General features: G+C 45.5%; 1 long non-coding RNA gene across 1 annotated transcript in view; it reads left to right on the top strand.

Annotated features, from left to right (window-relative positions):
* The window catches only part of LOC146425649 (uncharacterized), a 563,016-nt gene extending 552,665 nt beyond the window's left edge, over positions 1-10,351 (top strand). The window contains exon 2 of the long non-coding RNA XR_014846583.1: positions 10,017-10,351. This is a non-coding gene — a long non-coding RNA (uncharacterized LOC146425649). The remainder of the gene's footprint in view (positions 1-10,016) is intronic.
* The last annotated feature ends 7,069 nt before the right edge of the window (positions 10,352-17,420 follow it).

Genomic DNA, 17,420 nt, shown 5'->3' with positions numbered 1-17,420 from the left:
CTGTAAAATCAGCATCTATAACTTCTGGGAGAACAATGATCCCTTGGCTGGTGACATCAGGCCTCCCCACAAGCAGCACGCTGAATCCCTGATCTAGGGGTCCATGCACATCCAAGGGAACCCTATGGGCGTCACCCGATTCTAGGACGACTGTTGTTGTGGTGTAGGCATCAACCTGGGCTGGGCCTTGGGTTCCGTCTCCAAATTGACTGGATAGGCCTGTGCCCTGTTCTGGGGGAACGGTTGTGTTGGGGGGCAAATCCTCCTTTTTGAACCCCTTTTCACGTTTCCCGACAGAGGTCGACCATCTACATGGTACTGAGACCTACAATAGTCTGAACAGTGACCCGGTCTACCGCACCTCCCGCACTGAGGAACCCTGGTCCCCGAATTTTCCTTCTGCTTTGACTTAAGTCGTTTCCATTTGTTCCCAGCCTTGGGCTGCTTTTATCCCTGGTCAGGGGGATCCCGATTAGGCGGCAGAAGTGCAGCCAAGGCAGACTTCTTTCGGTTCCCTGAACCCACCTTAGCGCAAGCTTCTACCATTTCTGCCAGTGTAGGTTCCCCTGGTAGGGCATTTATGATCTTTCTACACTCGTCGTTGGAATTGTCTCTTGCCAACTGTGTGCACAACATCTGTCTCATTGAATCATCTTCCACACGCAGGCATTGTGCCGAGAGACGGTGTAGCTCGGGGCGGGGCACGAAGAAGGCAGCGATACAGGCGGAACATCGGGAGTCCCCGCTGGTTGCACTGGCACAGCGTCAGTTAAAATCGCCTGCCGCATCGGCACAGAAGCGGTTGGGTCACTGTGCTGAGCAGAGACTGCCTCTGCCACCGGAACTGTCACAGGGACGGGCATGTCCTGCCGGAGTCCATCTGCGCCCCTGCTGCCACTTCCACTGTCGCCATGGCATGGAGCCCAGACCCCATTCCGGGTTGCCGGAGCAGGCACTTCCGGGCCGCCCCGGCCTGCGTGGTGGACGCCCCGTGAACAAATCTCCACCAGGTCCCGGCGGAATCCGGCCACTTCGGCCAAGAGATCCATTAAAAGCCGAGAGGGGAGGGGTAAATCCTGTGGAGACCCGGGTTCTTGCGTACCTGGTATTTGGGGAGTCTGCATCGGAAGCACCGCGGTTGCCATGTGGAAGGAACCGGTCCGGGCGGAAGCACCCGCTGCCAAAGGATCTTTTTCCGGTCCCGGTGCGGTTTGTGGCTTCCGGTCGCCCCTCGCTGCCACCGTCAAACCTGCGGTCTGGATGGGCGGGACCGGGGTCTCCCCTCGCCCAGGCCACGCTCTCGCAGGGCGCACTGCCTCTGAAATTTCAGCCGCCGCAACTGGGAAAGGCTGTGGCACAGCTGCCGTGCACGGCACTACAGGGGGAGGGGCCATGGTGTTCCGCGGAGGCACTGGCGGCAGAGCGCTGGGGGTTGCTAGGGAACCCTTTCGGTTTTCCTCCTGTTTCAACATCTCCGCCAGCCGATCCATTGGGTGAGGATACGTGACAGGAACGCAATCTTCCGGCCACGCATATTTGTGCCGAGGAGATGGATCTGCCATGACGGAGCCAGCACGGGGCGGGGTTTTCCCAGGGCGGCTCTCGTCAGCCGAGAACAAGGAACCCAAAAGGAGAGATAAGTCCGACCCTGATAAAGAAAACCCGTCTCCCCTTAAGGAATCCCAACTGCTCCGCCATGTACAGTAGAGACGTACAGTTTTCGGCTCCCCAAATAGCAGCTCCTTCATCAGAGTCACCCCAATTTGCAGCCATAAGGACGGATCGATGTCCGCCTGCAACACTTCCGGGACGCCATGGCTGGCACCCCAATCTAATAAAGCACTGAGCAAACGCTGTCTCCACTCGGCCCTGGGTTTGTCCCAGGGAATCCCCGGGAGGGACCGTGAAAGGATGTCTTTCGGCAGCGGAGAGTCCATTGTTCCGCTGACCCCCGAACTGCGCGGCGAGCGGAGAAAAGCGGAGGGGGGGGAAACGCGTACCTCAGCAGCAGCGCATGTAATACACGTCGGTGGTCACCAGATGTCGCTGTTGAACCGGTAACGGAGCGAAATGGCACACATAAGAGCGGCAAGAGAATGCCCTTTATTTAATTAATAACACACTATATATACACGCGAGAAGGCTGTTCGGATTGGCTAACAATCATCCACCCCTCGGAATGATTGGCCGAGGCATCACAGCACCTGTTCCAAAACCACTCTCAGTAACAAAGAATTTTATGTTTTTCTAACAGATTTTTTCCCATGGGAGAGAGTTGCACAACCACACACCACCAACTCCATGGATCCAGAGGAGTTCCACAGGGCCACCGCTTCTGACTGCAACCATCACTTTAACAGGACTGCAACCACCACTGTGACCATCATCCTGACCAACAGGGTGCCAAGTTGTACTCTGACTTTGTGGGTTTAAGCCAGTTTTCTGTGTATCATTACATTTATTGTAGTATTTCTATTAAATTGAAACTCTGACCTAAAATCTCTCTTAAGGTAATTGAGTGGGGTTAATTTCTCCTGCCAGTTTACTTTTCAAATGAGCACAACCTCATACAATTAACCTCAGCTCATTGATCCAGCCTGTCCAGATCCCTCTGCAGAGCCTTCATACCCTCAGGCAGATCAACACTCTTGTTCAACTTGGTGTCATCGGCAAATTTACTGAGTCAGTATGACTTTGGTGCCAGGGAAGGTTATGGAGCAGCTCATCTCGAATGCCATCACGTGACACTTACAGGAAAACCAGGAGATCAAGTGCAGCCAGCATGGGTTTAGGAAAGGCAGGCCCTGCTTGACCAACCTGATCTCCTTTTATGAAAAGGTGACCTGCCTAGTGGATGAGGGAAAAGCTGTGGATGTTGTCTACCTAGACTTTACTAAAGCTTTTGATATTGTTTCCCACAGCATTTCCTTGGAGAAACTGTCTGCTCGCGGCTTGGACATGCATACTCTTGTCTGGGTAAAAAAACGGCTGGATTGCTGAGCCCACAGAGTGGTGGTGAATGGAGTTAAATCCAGCCGGTGGCCAGTCACTTGTGGCGTTCCTCAGGGCTCAGTATTGGGGCCAGTACTGTTTAATATCTTTATCAATTATCTGGATGAAGGGGTCAAGTGCACCCTCAGTAAATTTGCCAATGACACCAAGTTGAACAAGAGTGTTGATCTGCCTGAGGGTAGGAAGGCTCTATAGAGGAATGTGGACAGACTGGATGGATGGTCTGAGGCCAATTCTATGAGATTCAACAAGGTGAAGTGCTAGATCCTGCACTTTGGTCACAACAACCCCATGCAGCACTACAGGCTGGGGGCAGATTGGCTGGAAAGCTGCCCAGAGGAAAAGGAGCTAGGGGTGTTGGTCAACATCTGGCTGAACATGAGCCAGCAGTGTGCCCAGGTGGCCAAGAAGGCCAATGGCAACCTGGCCTGTATCAGAAATAGTGTTGCCAGCAGGACCAGGGAAGTGATCGTCTCCCAGTACTCAGCACTGGTGAGGCCGCACCTTGAATATAGTGTCCATTTCCGGGCCACTCACAACTGAAGGACTTTGAGGTGCTGGAGCGTGTCCAAAGAAGAGCAACAAAGCTGGTGAAGGATCTAGAAAATAAGTCCTATTGATGCCTAATGATTTTTGCTTTCTATACATTTTTCATAAATTTGTAGCTTTGTAGACTGCTAATACATGGTTGTAGCTTTTAGTGCTTTTCCTACCCTTTCCCCCTACATTTTAGAACAGTAAGCTAACCCTTCTAACACATACTTGGAATTCTGTTTAGTCTTATTCTTAAGAAGAAGTCTGACAAGGACATTTTGTTTTCCAACCAGAATCTGAGAAGACACAAGAAATGGGCAAAGAAGCCCCTGGAAAAACTCCAGTGGGGCTGATCCCAGGGGGAAATTACCTCACCTACTGCTCTTCTAATTGGACAATATTTGTTAGATATGCTAATTTGTTGAACCTGTAAAAATTGTAGAAATCTGATGCTGTGTGTGCCCATAACCATGGGGGCACCTGGAAGCTTCCATTAAAGACCTGCTTTTTATCTTACTATTTTAACACTGTTTCAAGTTTTGTTGTGGGGTTTTTTTGGGGTTTTTTTTTTTAATTTTAGGAAACACTATGAAGAGCTTCTGAGGGAACTGGAAATTTTTAGCCTGGTGCAGTGGGTTGACTCTGGCTGGATCTCAGACACCCACCAAAGCCTCTCTATCACTCCCTTCTGCAGCTGGATGGGAAAGAAAATATAGTAAAGGGTACATGGGTTGAGATAAGGACCAGGAAAGATCACTTACCAAATACTGTTACAGGCAAAATAGACTCAACTTGGGGATGTTGATTGAATTTATTACTAAGAAAATCAGAGCAGGATAATGAGAAGCAAAATAAAACCTTAAAAAAAACTTCCCCCCCCACCACCCCTCCCTCCTTCCCCCGAGCAATGCAGGGAGCAAGGGAATGACTTTAGTCATTTCATCACATGTCATTTCTGTTGCTGCATGGGGAGAGGAGTCCTTCACTTGCTCCAGCATGGGGTCCCTCCCACGCAACATAGTCCTCCACGAACTTCTTCAACTTGAGTCCATCCCATGGGCAACATTTATCCACAAACTGCTGTAACATGGGTCATTCTTGCACGGGGTGCAGTCCTTCAAGGACAGCCTGCTCCAGCATGGGTCCTCCCCAGGGACACAAGTCCTACCAGGAAACCTGCTCCAGCATGGGCTCCTCTCTTCATGGGTCTACAGGTCCCTGCCAGGACCCTGCTCCAGCACAGGCCTCCCACAGGTTCACAGCCTCCTCTTAGCCTCTCCACCTGGTCTGGCGTGAGTCTCCTCCACAGGCTGCAGGTGGATCTCAGCATCCCCATGGTCCTCCATGGACTGCAGAGGGACAACTGCTTCACCATGGGCTGCAGGGGAATCTCAGCTCCAGCACCTGGAGCACCTCCTGCCCCTCCTCCACTGACATTGGTGTCTGCATAGTTGGTCCTCTCACATATTCTCACTCCACTCTTCTCTGGCTGCAATTACTTCTGCACAATAACTTTTATTTTTCCCTCTTTCTTAAATATATTATCACAGAGGTGTTGCTACCATTTCTGATTGGCTCAGCCTTGGCCAGCAGTATGACTGTCTTGGATCCAGCTGGCATTGGCTGTGCTGGACTTGGAGGTAGCTTCTAGCAGCTTCTCACCTGTCTTGGTTTGAAAGACAGGTGTCTGCCAAGAGAGGTTGAACCATCCCCTAGAGCAGAGGATGTGATTTTCTTCCCCTCCTCCCTCCGAATTATTTAATTTTGTAAATCAAGGGCTTTCAGGCAAAGGTATGGGAAAAAGGAGTATCAGTTCTTTACTAGTATCTATAAACAAACAATAACAATAATAGCAAACCACAACTAGAACCAGAAAACCAAACAGCAGATAACGTGAGCTGCTGAGTCTTCTCCCGTGTGGTGTAATCACGGTTGCAAGCAGCAGGGGCGCTGTTGAGCTCCCGGCCGGCCAGGGCAGGTGCGATGACTCCCGAGCGGCTGTAGGTGGCGCTGTGGCGCAGGGTCAGGTCACTGTCCGGCAACTGCAATGGCGGACGGGCTGAGGAACACGCAGCGCAGCAGGAACAGCTCAGGGCAGCGAGGGAACAGGGCAGCAGGAGCGGGCGCTCTCTCTCTCTCCGGCCAGCGAGAATTTCTACAGTCACAGCAGACGCCACGGTCTCGTGCGGCAGAGGGCAGGGGCAGGCAGCAGAGGCAGCCGGACTCTCCCGGCAGCAGCCACAAGGGAACGGCCCGGGGCGGGGGAAAACGTGCCCTTCCCCGTGAGGAGAAAAGTTGAATCAAAGCTCACCCAGCCAGGAGGGAAGAGAAACAGGGCACAGTTGGATTTCCTCTGGTAGCAGCTGGAAAGCAAAGAGCCAGCAGCCTCTACCCTCAGCGTCCGAACCACCAGAGTCAGTTCCCAGGACCGGCTCTCCCCCACCTTGCCCTGCCCAAACCTAGCCTTTGTCTTTTTACAAAAGGCTTGATCGCTCCGAACATCGGGCCATTTGTTGCGTAGCAACAGGAATGGGAAGAAATTCTCAACCCCCCCGACATCACCGAAGCCACCCTTGTAGCCCGCCACTACCAAAACCTGGCCATGCAAACCCAATGCACCTGAAGAAAAGGAGGCTTGGGAGAGAGCTTACTGCTCTCTACAACTACCTGAAAGGAGGTTGTAGAGATGTGGATGTTGATCTTTTCTCACAAGTAGCAAGGATAGGACAAGAGGAAAAGGCCTCAGGTTTTGCCAGAGGAGGTTTAGATTGAATATTAGGAAAAATTTCTTCACTGAAAGAGTTATCAAGCATTGGAACAGACTGCCCATGGAAGTGGTTGAGTCACCATCCCTGGTATTTAAAAGACACATAGATGTGGTGCTGAGGGATGTGGCTTAGTGGTGAACTTGGTAGGTTAATGGCTGGACTTGATGATCTTGGAGGTCTTTCCCAACCTAAATGGTTCTGGGATTCCATAATATTCCTAGAAACATTATTAATGGCATGGAGAGTTTTGCAGTCTTATTAGTAGTGCTGGCTGTGTTCAAGTATTTTTTTTAGATAGCTGGTATTCTGAAAAAAATTCTCTGAAATCAAGAAGAACTTTAGATAAGTGACTTATTAGATCTCTGAACCATTTGTGCTCATTCTTCCCAACATCCAGTCTGCATTTAGCTGACATTGCCCCTTTGTTTTTGTTCTTTAATTTAATCTTTTCCTTTTGGCATTTTTGTCTCTTCATGAAAGATTCATACTTTCTCTTTTGAGTGGGACCATGTCAACCCCATTCTGAATGGCAAACCAGGTGGACTCAGATTCTCGTTACTAACCTGCCTGTTTCTGCAGCAGAACCAGCTCATTTTAACTGAGGAATGGTGACAAGATGGCAAGTCTTGATTTGGTAACAATCTAAATCATCATAACTTTCTGAAACACTTCTCATTGTTGCTAGGATGAGATGAAATTCTAGAGCTACTTTGTTACCAGATGAGAAATTGCCTGCACCAGGTGAGCTAACACAATGCTTGTTCTCCAAAACTACTGGCCTATGGAAACTGCACAATGCCCATTGTGTAAGAAGGAGAACTGGAAGTTCACCATCCTCAGTGTCCTGCAAACTCAGACAGGTCAACTGGAACATTGGGGTCCACGACCACTAGGGACCACCAGAGAGATCCCCAGGACAGAAGAACACATGTGTAAAGGGGATGGGAAATATGTTAATGATTTTGGGGAAATTATTATCACATGTATGTTTAGTCCGGGACAATCAATGAATATGTATGCAAAATACAGTATTTAAACAGAAACTTTCCTGTACTCAGTATGCACGGCTTTGGGAGGAGCTATCCCCCCGTGCATCCAGCCAAATAAATACTGCCTGCTTCTTAATGGTACGTTGGTGTTAAGGAGTTTTTCTATTTTACCAAATTTTTCATAACATACACACAGCATTTTCTGCAGAAAGTCAGTTTGCAGAATTTACAGCCTTGTGGTGTGCAAGAGACTGATCCACACATAGAGTTAAGATATTTGATTTTATTTCATATCTGCGCAGAGATGGGTGCTAGGTGGTGAATCCACAAAGCTGGCACACCTTCAATATGCCAGGTGCTTATTTTATACACTTAAAAAAATAATCAGCATTTCCTGTTTATGTAACAAGATAATGCTATAGTTATTTGCTTTGCATTCTCATCTCCATTTAAAGATACAGTGCATACATTTTACCATACATGCTCCATGAGGAAGGGGTGCATGTCAGGGGTGATCATAGCCTATGGGTGGGTATTTAAGTATCCCTAAGGTTAGCACTTAGTGCAAGCAAAGTCCCTCTGTGGCTTTATCAAGTTTGTTTTCTTTGTATTTTGATTTATAGTGTCTTCCTCTTAACTTCTCGGGTCATGGCCCTTGATTTCTGCAGGTTTGGTTATTTCCTCATTTTTCATAAGTTCTTTTATTTGTCCTGTACTATACTTCAGTGAATTTTTAACTTTCGCATGGTACTTTGATGCCTTAAAAGCTGGTAAAAATAAGAGGCAGACACAGCAGCATTGGGAAAAAGGGTATTACCTTGGTTTTAATAGCATCCCAGGTGCCCCCTTGTCAAAGGTGGAATTACGCCGAGGAGCACACCCCGTGTACAAAGCATATACAATTTTATGGACCTTACAAATTAGCATATCTGCCTAAAATCCCCCAATAAGAAACCTAACAAATGAAGTAATTGTCCCCCTATTCTAATTATCTCCCCCCTCCCCAAATGAGACTACAATCTAGTTTACAAAAACATGTTCCAGAGAGGAGGCCACATCCAAGGTTGGAGCCTCTAGTTCTGAGATAGTAGGGATGTTTTGTCTTCCCCAGAGAACCCCGAACTAGGCTAAATATTAGAGTACTAGGGTTATAGACATGTAGGGCTAAGGCTAAGGTACAGGGAGTGAAAGGTACAAGGAATGGGAAAGGGTATAAAATGTATAAAAAGGATATAAAAAGGGTATAAAGAGAAAAGACAAAACCCATCAGGCATCACTTTATTCAACAGCATCTTGTGGCCATATAAAGACAATAATTTCTCTGAAGTTGCTTCAGTTGTTTCTCTCCTGATAGCATCATTGGTGATGATTCAAGAATACAAAATTATTTACAGTAGAACCACTGATACAAAAGGGAATAATGAAAAACTCTGGAGTGCTTTTAATGGATCACTTGCCATGTTATAGGCAGCTTTCAGAAGGTTTTTTTAAAAATTAGTTTATAATTCTACACTGTTATTTTTAAATTTGCTCTTATTGTTTGCAACAGTGACAGTCTGCAAAGCACTCATTTATTTTTGACCGTGTGAAAGGAGTTTATGGTTCTTAGAGTTTCATGGGACTGGTTCTCTCTCTCTGACAGCCATGCATGTATGCACACATATACAATGCATATATTTCTTTTTTTTTTCTATGGAGAGAATGTAATAATCAAGCAGTTCTTGAATTACAAGAGTCTGACAACCTAATTCTGAAACAATGTGAAAGTGAAATGTTGTATACCTGGCTATTCATTTTACATGTTTTGTTGTACGTCAGTGAATGCAGATGATATGTTATTTTTTAGAACACTTCTACATTTTGAGCTCTCTTTGTCCCAACAGGCTTATCTGAAACTTAAATAAGTATATACAAATATTATTTTCACTGATATATACTGGTTTAACCTAGATTAGTAGTTTGGCATTACATGCTTTCTTGGTTGTTTTCATGTTCCACTGTAAGGGAATCGCAGAGGGATTTTTTTAAACAGATTTCTCAGGTGAAATCAAACACAAGCAGGGCAAATATTATATCTGAAAACTGTTTATTGAAAAAAAAGGATATGTGTCCTGACCAGAGAGCAATAAAAAATTAAACAGAGGGGGGAAAGAGAAACGCAGAGAGAAACAGAAAGACGGACAGAACGTTACCATCAGAACCCCGAGGTGCACCGTCGGCATCTGCTCAGCAGGTGACGTGTGTGCGCTCCCTGCTGGGGGAAACCTGCGTAGCTCTCGCGAGAGGTGCGGCTCCGATGGTCGACAGACAGCGTGTTTCCCGCGCCGACAGGCTGCGGGATAGCGGCGGCGATCAGAACCGCGGATAGCATCGCGGCGGAATCGCAGGCGGCGACGGGCTGTTGCCGGGTGTAATATATGCAGGTATGATTCATGTCAAGAAATAAAACATCTCAAATTAGCCCTAGAAACAATTAGCAACAAAGACTGCTATGAGGAGTAGGGTTGTCCTTATAAGAAATAAACCGAGACTCAAAGACAGGATTTTCCTTATAGAGCATAGAAAGATACCAGACTGTATTGATACTTTTTAGAAAATGAAGTTTTTGTAGTCGAGTTATAGAAATTGTTCTGTAACTGCCTTTTAGCCCACCTGAGTTTGACCCCCCTTTTTCCTAGCTTTTGCTTGCTCTGTAGATTTTTTTTTCTTTTAGAACCCCTGATAACAGCAAAGACGCAAGCGCAGAAGGACCATCCCCTTTACAACCCCCAGCAACAGACCCCAGCAACAGCGAGTGCAAGCGCAGAAAGGCAGAGCATGACGTAAAACTCGGGAATTGAGAGGAGTGGGATTTCTGAGAAATGAAACTAAAAAATGTATAAAAAGGAGGAGTTTTAAACCGAAAGCGTGCTTTGTCTGTGGAGCCAAGAGTCCCAGGCACACCCAGCGCTGCTTTGCTTATTGCCTTCAGCCTTATATTCTAAATTCTGTATTTTAATAATCATTGCTATTTTGTAATCTGCTTTATATAAAATTTTTGCTACTAAATTTTCGATTGACTCGTTTTCATTCATAACACCGGGCAACGGCAGGACAAGCGAGCCAGGAGAGCACTCGAGGCGCGGCTACTGCAGGCGGCGGCGTGCAGGCTGTTGCAGGCAGCGGTGGCGGTCAGGATCGAGGCAGGTTGCCGCGGGATCGCGGCAAAGCAGGGTAGATGGAACAGGTGCGGACAGGGAAGACAGGCAGGTAAGACAGGCAGGGAAGAAGCAGGACCGCAGGGAGAAGGTGAGCAGGGGGCCGAAAGAGCCAAACCTCCAGACGAGCCCCCCCGAAACCGAGACGTCAGGAACCGGTTATGGCGCAGTTAACAGCTTTTATGTGCTCAGTCTCCTCCTATAGTCCGATCTTTTGCGGATGACTATTGGCTAGTCAGGGAAATTTTTCCCGAGCAGCAGGAGATTTCCCGCCTGCAGGGCGAGTCACTTGCAGCCCGGTGGTGGACGTTTTCTCTCCCCTGATTGGCTGTCAGGCAAAGTCCTTCCCAGAGACAAAGCGTCCCTTCATTTTCTAAAGGGGTTGCCTGCTTAGAGACTGTAATGTCGGCGGTCTCCACCCCCTCTCATGCATGCTAGCCACCCTCTACATGTGCCACATGTTAGGGCTCAGCCTGTGTAGTAATTTTCCGCCCGAGGTCAGAAAATGGATTTATAGCATAAAATCTGGACAATGTTGAGACATAAATAAAAATTAAATTCATTCTTCAGCTGTCTGAAAATATAACTTATTTTTCAGCAAATTAACATGTACATTCCCCTCTTTGAGTCTGGGAGACAATGCTGAAATAAGTCCACTTTCCTTCTAAAAACTGTATCAATGGAAATATACAGATCAGAAGTGCAATTAAAGATACATTCTGTTGGCACACAATGTGAATTAAAGAATTCGGCTGACAAAAAAGTTGAACAGTTAAGGTGCTTTATTTTTAGGCCAGCTGGGAGAGTGGGGGTCCGAGGGTCCCCACCAAAATGCTTCTCTGCCTACTACAAATTTCAGTAAGTTTATATAACAATTTTATCAAAAATTCCACACATTCGCACACAGTTATGGTTATGTTGGGGTTTGATTTGGCTAAACGCTAGGCACTTCGATTTTTCCTGATGCAGACGTGCAGGAGAGGGGAAAGGAAAAAAACCTGTTAAATACACTAAATTTATGAGTTAAATGAGATAGGACACTGGTAAGAGGACGCACAGAAGAAAAGGGTAGACAGGCTCTAAACTTAAAGTTGCAAAGTGATTTAATTACTAACAGAGTTGGAGGATAAATGAGAGGTAAAAATAAGCTTTTTATACACCATTTTGTTTACTTACTTCCTCTCTCTTAAGACAGCTTTTTTTACTCACTTTCCTTCTTTTAACTAACAGCTTGGGTAGGGGGGCAGGGTGTGGGGTATTTTTTAGTTCATAGAGCAGGTCTATAAATCTATTCATTACCACAATTTTTTTACTACAAATACTCTATTTCTACTTATTTCTCTCTCTCTCTAGACAGTTTCTCTGCTCTCTTTCTTTCTTAAGAAGCAGTCTCTCTGCTCACTCCCCCTCCTTCTTTCTAAACTAACAACACGGGCAAGAAGCAGGGTAAAGTTTTTTTTCTAGTCAGTTCATCAAAAAAGAGTCCTCTACTTAGCCACAAAGTATCTCCCACGAAAGACAGTTCTTTGAAAACTTCTTTAGCGTAAATCTAATCTCACGAGCAACATCCCACCCAAATTCTACTGCAACATGAATCCTCTTGTTCATAAAGTGCAAACTCTTCCGAGCTGAAGCCAAGCTGCTTCCATTCCAAGAGCAAAACCTTTTTCTTCCTTGCAAAACCTTTGCAGCTTAAACTCTCTATATGAAACTCCCACTAGATCACAGCCTCCTCTAAGCATCTACTTGCTCCTCTGGCGTAAGCTGTAGGTGGAATTTTGCATCTTTGTAAACTCCATAAGCTGCAAAGAGACCTCCTGCTCCCCCTATAGTCTTCACCACAACTAGCAGAAAGTTTTCAGCTCTGACGCCTGAGCACCTCCTCCCTCACTTTCTTCACTAACATTAGTGTCTCTATGTTGTTTTCCCTTCACATATTTTTACCTCCACCTCCTCCTCTTCCTCTAACTACAAAGAAGTGTGTGCCTACTTTGTTTTAATTTTTTCTTAAATATGTTTTTACAAAAGCGTAACTAGCACCTCTAATTAGCCTACACTTAGCCGGCAGCATGTCCATCACTTTCAGAGCCATCAGAGATTAGCTCTGCTACACTTAATAAAAAAACTTCTAGAACTTTCACTCAGGACACACAAGAACCATCTTTGTGCCACTCCCCACTCCTCAGACACTTCCTTAGGCCTACTACAACAGCTTCTGAGGAGTTTAAATTTCTCTTAAATGTTAAAGATACCTTGCTGATGTTTTGAGCCAATCAAAACCACCACAGGTTAGTATTTGATAAGCAAGTGGTTAGCTCCACATTGCATCATCTTCCTATATTTTAAGCTTATGTCCATGCGCTGCTCACGGGGATGGGTGTGTAGCTGGGAGTAGCCAGCCTTTCTTATCTCTCTTCCCAGAAGTGTTTTTTTTCTAGCCATTTGCCACTTGATTCAAAGAAATCTCCTCCACATTAAGGTACTGTAAGTAAAGCACACCTTTATTGGCCCAGCCAGGGGGAGCGTGCAGGGGTTAACACCTCCATGTGCATGTCCACCACACTCACCTTGAAAAGGTTATTTATACCTTTACAAATTCAGCATCCACCCTAGTTTTGTTCATTTATCTAAAATGTACAGTCTTAACGGTTGGGTTCTTACATAAGTTGTAGTTTCCTTATCTTAGGGTTACAAACACGGCATGCTATACATTGTGATAAACATATATTATAGTGTTGGCTTTCACAGATATTAAAGTGGATGCTATGTGTTGTGCATTATAATATGTTGACTTTTGCAGTAGTTTTGTTATGCAGACATAGTTGTGAAATAATAGCTGATGCTTTTATTTTTTTGGCTAACTGGCAATAATTAAAATAACTCAGACATAGTTGTGAAATAGCTGATGTTGTTTTAGAGTACTTGTGGCTAACCTGCAATAACTGAAATAACTAAACCGCCTGCTTGGTTGGATAACATTTGAGGAACAGGCGTGATGGGGACCCTTGCTACTGACACTTCAACTAATAACATCTGTCACCTGCTGAAACCACGGAACAGGGGGCCATTGTGGGTGTGGCACACGACCCTCAAGACCACAACCAAGACCATGCTCTAAAAAGGCAGATCAGAGGAGGGGCCATGCTAAAAAGTTCCTGGAACATGCAAACTAGTTCAGGGAAATGTTTGAATATGTACAATTGTTTATGAATATGTATTTGACTGATGCAATAGGAAGGGTATGTAAGGAATGTTGCCATCATTAGCCGGTGTGCCTCTGGCTAAGGCTAAGCACCCAGCGCTGTTACTTTTGCTTTATTGCCTTTGTCCCCTATTGTCTCTTATTAAATTTTTCAAATCCTAACAGAAGAATGGGCTTTGTTTCTCATAATTGGGGACTTCGTCCGGGATGGACACCTCATCTCCGTGGCCCTAGGGAATTTTGAGCGGGAGGCGCACCCCGCTGATTTCAGCGGCTCGCTTGGCTTTCCCTGGTGTTATTGGCGATCGCAGGTTGACACCCCGCAGACAAGAAGGGACTCATAAAGCAAAAGAAAGGGGGAAAGAAAATGGCTCCCTAAGAAACTGCAGGAACTAGCCCATGATTCATGTGCATGAAGTCCCTGACAGGAAAAAGGACTGTAAGTACTGTATGGGGGGCGGGTTATGGGGGATTGACTGGTGTGTGTGAGACCTGGACTGGACAGTTCGGATTTGCGAAGCGAGTATGGAGTACTTCTAGCCATGGTTCCGTATCTCTGCGAGGTGACTGGCCGGCGAAGAGACGAAGCGAAAGGTAAAGACTGAGTGATCCCCCGGGGTAATTGGGACAGAGTTCCTAGGAGTTGGACCCCTAATATAGAGACAGGAGAGGGAGCAATTTCCTAGGCAGTCCACTAGGAAATATGGAATGGGAGTAAGGGTCCCCAATTCCAAAAAGGTTGCCAGATTAAGGGTTGGGATCCATGGAGGCTAGGAAAATTCCTCCAGGCAGGAAGTGTGGAATTGAAGGTTAGGAAAATATCCTAGGGATCCTATACCTAAGAGCATCTGGGTTTGGCCAACAACATTTGAGATTTTATTGATGAGACTGTCTGCTTGGCTGCCAGATCTGGGGAAAAGCAGATCTCTAGATAGCTACCCAAAGAGTTTAGGAGGAGTTCTGCTGCCCTTTAGTTCACCGCAGGGGCAGACAGGGATCATATGCCCCAAATTAGAGCATTTTATTTGATAAGTAAGACCTGCGGGTGAATGTTAACAAGTGATTTGAAAATAAAGGTACCTTATTGTTGTGTTGTCATTTTGTTATTGTAGTGGAATGAGTGACTACGAGTGAATGAGTATACATTATATCAATTGTTGGTTTGAAGTTCAACCTTATTATCTGGAGGGAGGTGGATTGCATTATTGGAGAGGAAAAATTTTCTGTGCTTAGCGTGGGAAACAACTATGAGGAGTGGGTGGTGTCCCAGCTGCCAGAGGAATGAGTTAGAGCAAAGAAATAGAGTTCAGGGAAGAGCAGGTCAGGTCCTGGGAAGATGGGACAAGGAACAAGTAAGTCAGGTCCGAGGAAAAAGGGGAGCAAAAAGGTGCCAGTGGATATACCCCAGGATAGTCCACTGGGAATTAAATTAGCTAACTGGGATAGTAATCCATGTACAAAAGGAAAAGATAAAGTCAAAATGATTCGATATTGCATGATAGAGTGGATGAAAAAGGAAATAACACCCCATCGTCTCTATTGGCCTAGGTATGGGACCTTTGAGGGTTGGATTTGTCAAGCTTTAAACATATTTGTAAATGCAAAAGAACCTTTCAATCCTGAGGAAAGCAAATATGCCTTCTGCTGGATGGGAAAGATTTGGCCCCTGGGGGTAAATGTTTTTAAGGTATCAGAAGCCTCAGAGACAGAGCGAGCAGAGGAAAAGAAGGAAAAGAGGTGGGAACCACTGGAGGCATTGCCCCCTCCGTACCCTTTCCCTCCAGTGGCCCTCCCCGCTCCACCGGCCCCCGTGCCTCCACCAGCTTCAGCCACTCCAGCAGCTCCCCCTCTCACCATATCAAAACACTAGGGGAAGTTCAGCAAAAACTTGAGGATCGCTCCATAATTACTCCCCTGCCTCCACTCCACAGCAAGGGAAAAAGGTCCCTCCTAAGGTTATGATGATTGAGGAACAGAAAGGCTGGTCTGATTTGGAAAGAGATCAAGAAGTCGGCCTATTTCCTTTAAGGGAAGTGCCTATGGGAGAGGCTCAAGGGGGGATAGGATTTGTAAATGCTCCTTTGACCTCTTCAGAAGTCATAAACTTTAAAAAGGAAATTAAAGGGTTATTAGAAGATCCCATAGGTTTAGCTGAACAATTAGACCAATTTTTAGGCCCCAACATTTGTACTTGGGAAGAAGTCAATAATGGGTAATATATTTTCCCAAGAGGAGAGGCAGATGATTAGAGCTGCTGTAATGAGAATTTGGGAAAGGGAAAATCAACAAGGCCCACCAGGGGACCGGAAAATGCCAGTAGCACCTCCTAATTGGAATCACAATGATGCAGCAGAAAGAGGAAATATGAATGATTATTGTAATCTGATAATCAAAGGGATAATAGAGGCAGCACCCTGAGGGCAAAATGTTAGCAAAGCTTTTGATGGGCAGCAAGGAAAGGAAGAAACTCCAACTGACTGGTTAGAGAGACTTCGGAAAAACATGCCTCTTTAGTAAAGTTCCCCCTCAACATCAGTGGTTCAGTGTTGTGGATCTTAAAGATGCATTTTGGGCTTGTCTGTTAGCAGAAGATAGTAGAAATATTTTTGCTTTTGAATGGGAGGATCCAAGTACTAGAAGAAAACAGCAATTAATATGGACAAAACTGCCACAGGGGTTTACTGAGTCTCCAAATTTATTTGGGCAAGCTTCAGAAGAAATATTACAGACTTTCCCCACTCCCCCTGGAATACAGATTAGCCAATATGTAGATGATATTTTATTATCAGGAGAAGCCGAAGTTGAAGTTAGGGAGGCTACTATAAAACGTTTGAATTTTCTTGGGGAAAAAGGATTGAGGGTATCAAAAGGAAAATTACAATTTATGGAGTCAGAGGTGAAGTATCTCAGTCACTTAATAAGTAAAGGTAGCCGAAAACAAAATCCTGAGAGGATTGCAGGGATTTTATCTCTTCCCCCTCCTTCTTCAATGAAGGAAGTTAGAAAACTGCCTGGATAATTGGAGTATTTTTGGCTGTGGATTGAAGGGCATACTCAGGCAGTGAAATTTTTATATGAAAAGTTGACAGGGGAAGACAAGATAAAGTGGACCAGAGAAGATGACAATAAATTAGAACTAAAGTTTAAACTAGCCTCAGTACCAGCTTTGAGTTTACCCTCATTAGAAAAACCCTTTTATTTGTATGTGAATGTGGAAGATGAAGTAGCTCATGGAGTTTTAGTCCAAGAATGGGAGGAGTAAAGAAGCCAGTAGCCTATTTGTCTAAATTGCTAGATCCAGTGAGCCGTGGTTGGCCTATATGTATTCAAGCTATAGCAGCTACTGCCATCCTAGTAGAGGAGAGCCATATACTTACTTTTGGAAGTAAACTAATTGTGTTCACACCTCATGCAGTCCGAAATGTGCTAAATCAAAAGGCTGAAAAATGGTTGACAGATCCCAAGATGTTAAAATATGAAGCAATCCTGATAAACAGTGATGACTTGACATTGGAGGTAGACAGAAGTTTAAACCCAGCTCAACGTTTTTATGGAGAACCAAAGAGTGACTTAACACATAATTGTTTAGAAGTCATACAGTATTAAACTAAAGTTCAAGAAAGTCGAACGGAACAGGCCCTCCCAGAAGAGGAAAGAATATATGTTGATGATTCATCCAGATGCTTACAAGGAAAAACAATGTCAGGATATGCTTTAG

The sequence above is a fragment of the Lichenostomus cassidix genome, chromosome W (assembly GCF_008360975.1).
Source record: "Lichenostomus cassidix isolate B80296 chromosome W, HeHo_3.0, whole genome shotgun sequence".
NCBI classification, from domain to species: Eukaryota; Metazoa; Chordata; class Aves; order Passeriformes; family Meliphagidae; genus Lichenostomus; species Lichenostomus cassidix.
The sequence above is the reverse complement of the archived record's forward strand: the minus strand, read 5'-3'. Positions and strand labels throughout refer to the sequence as shown.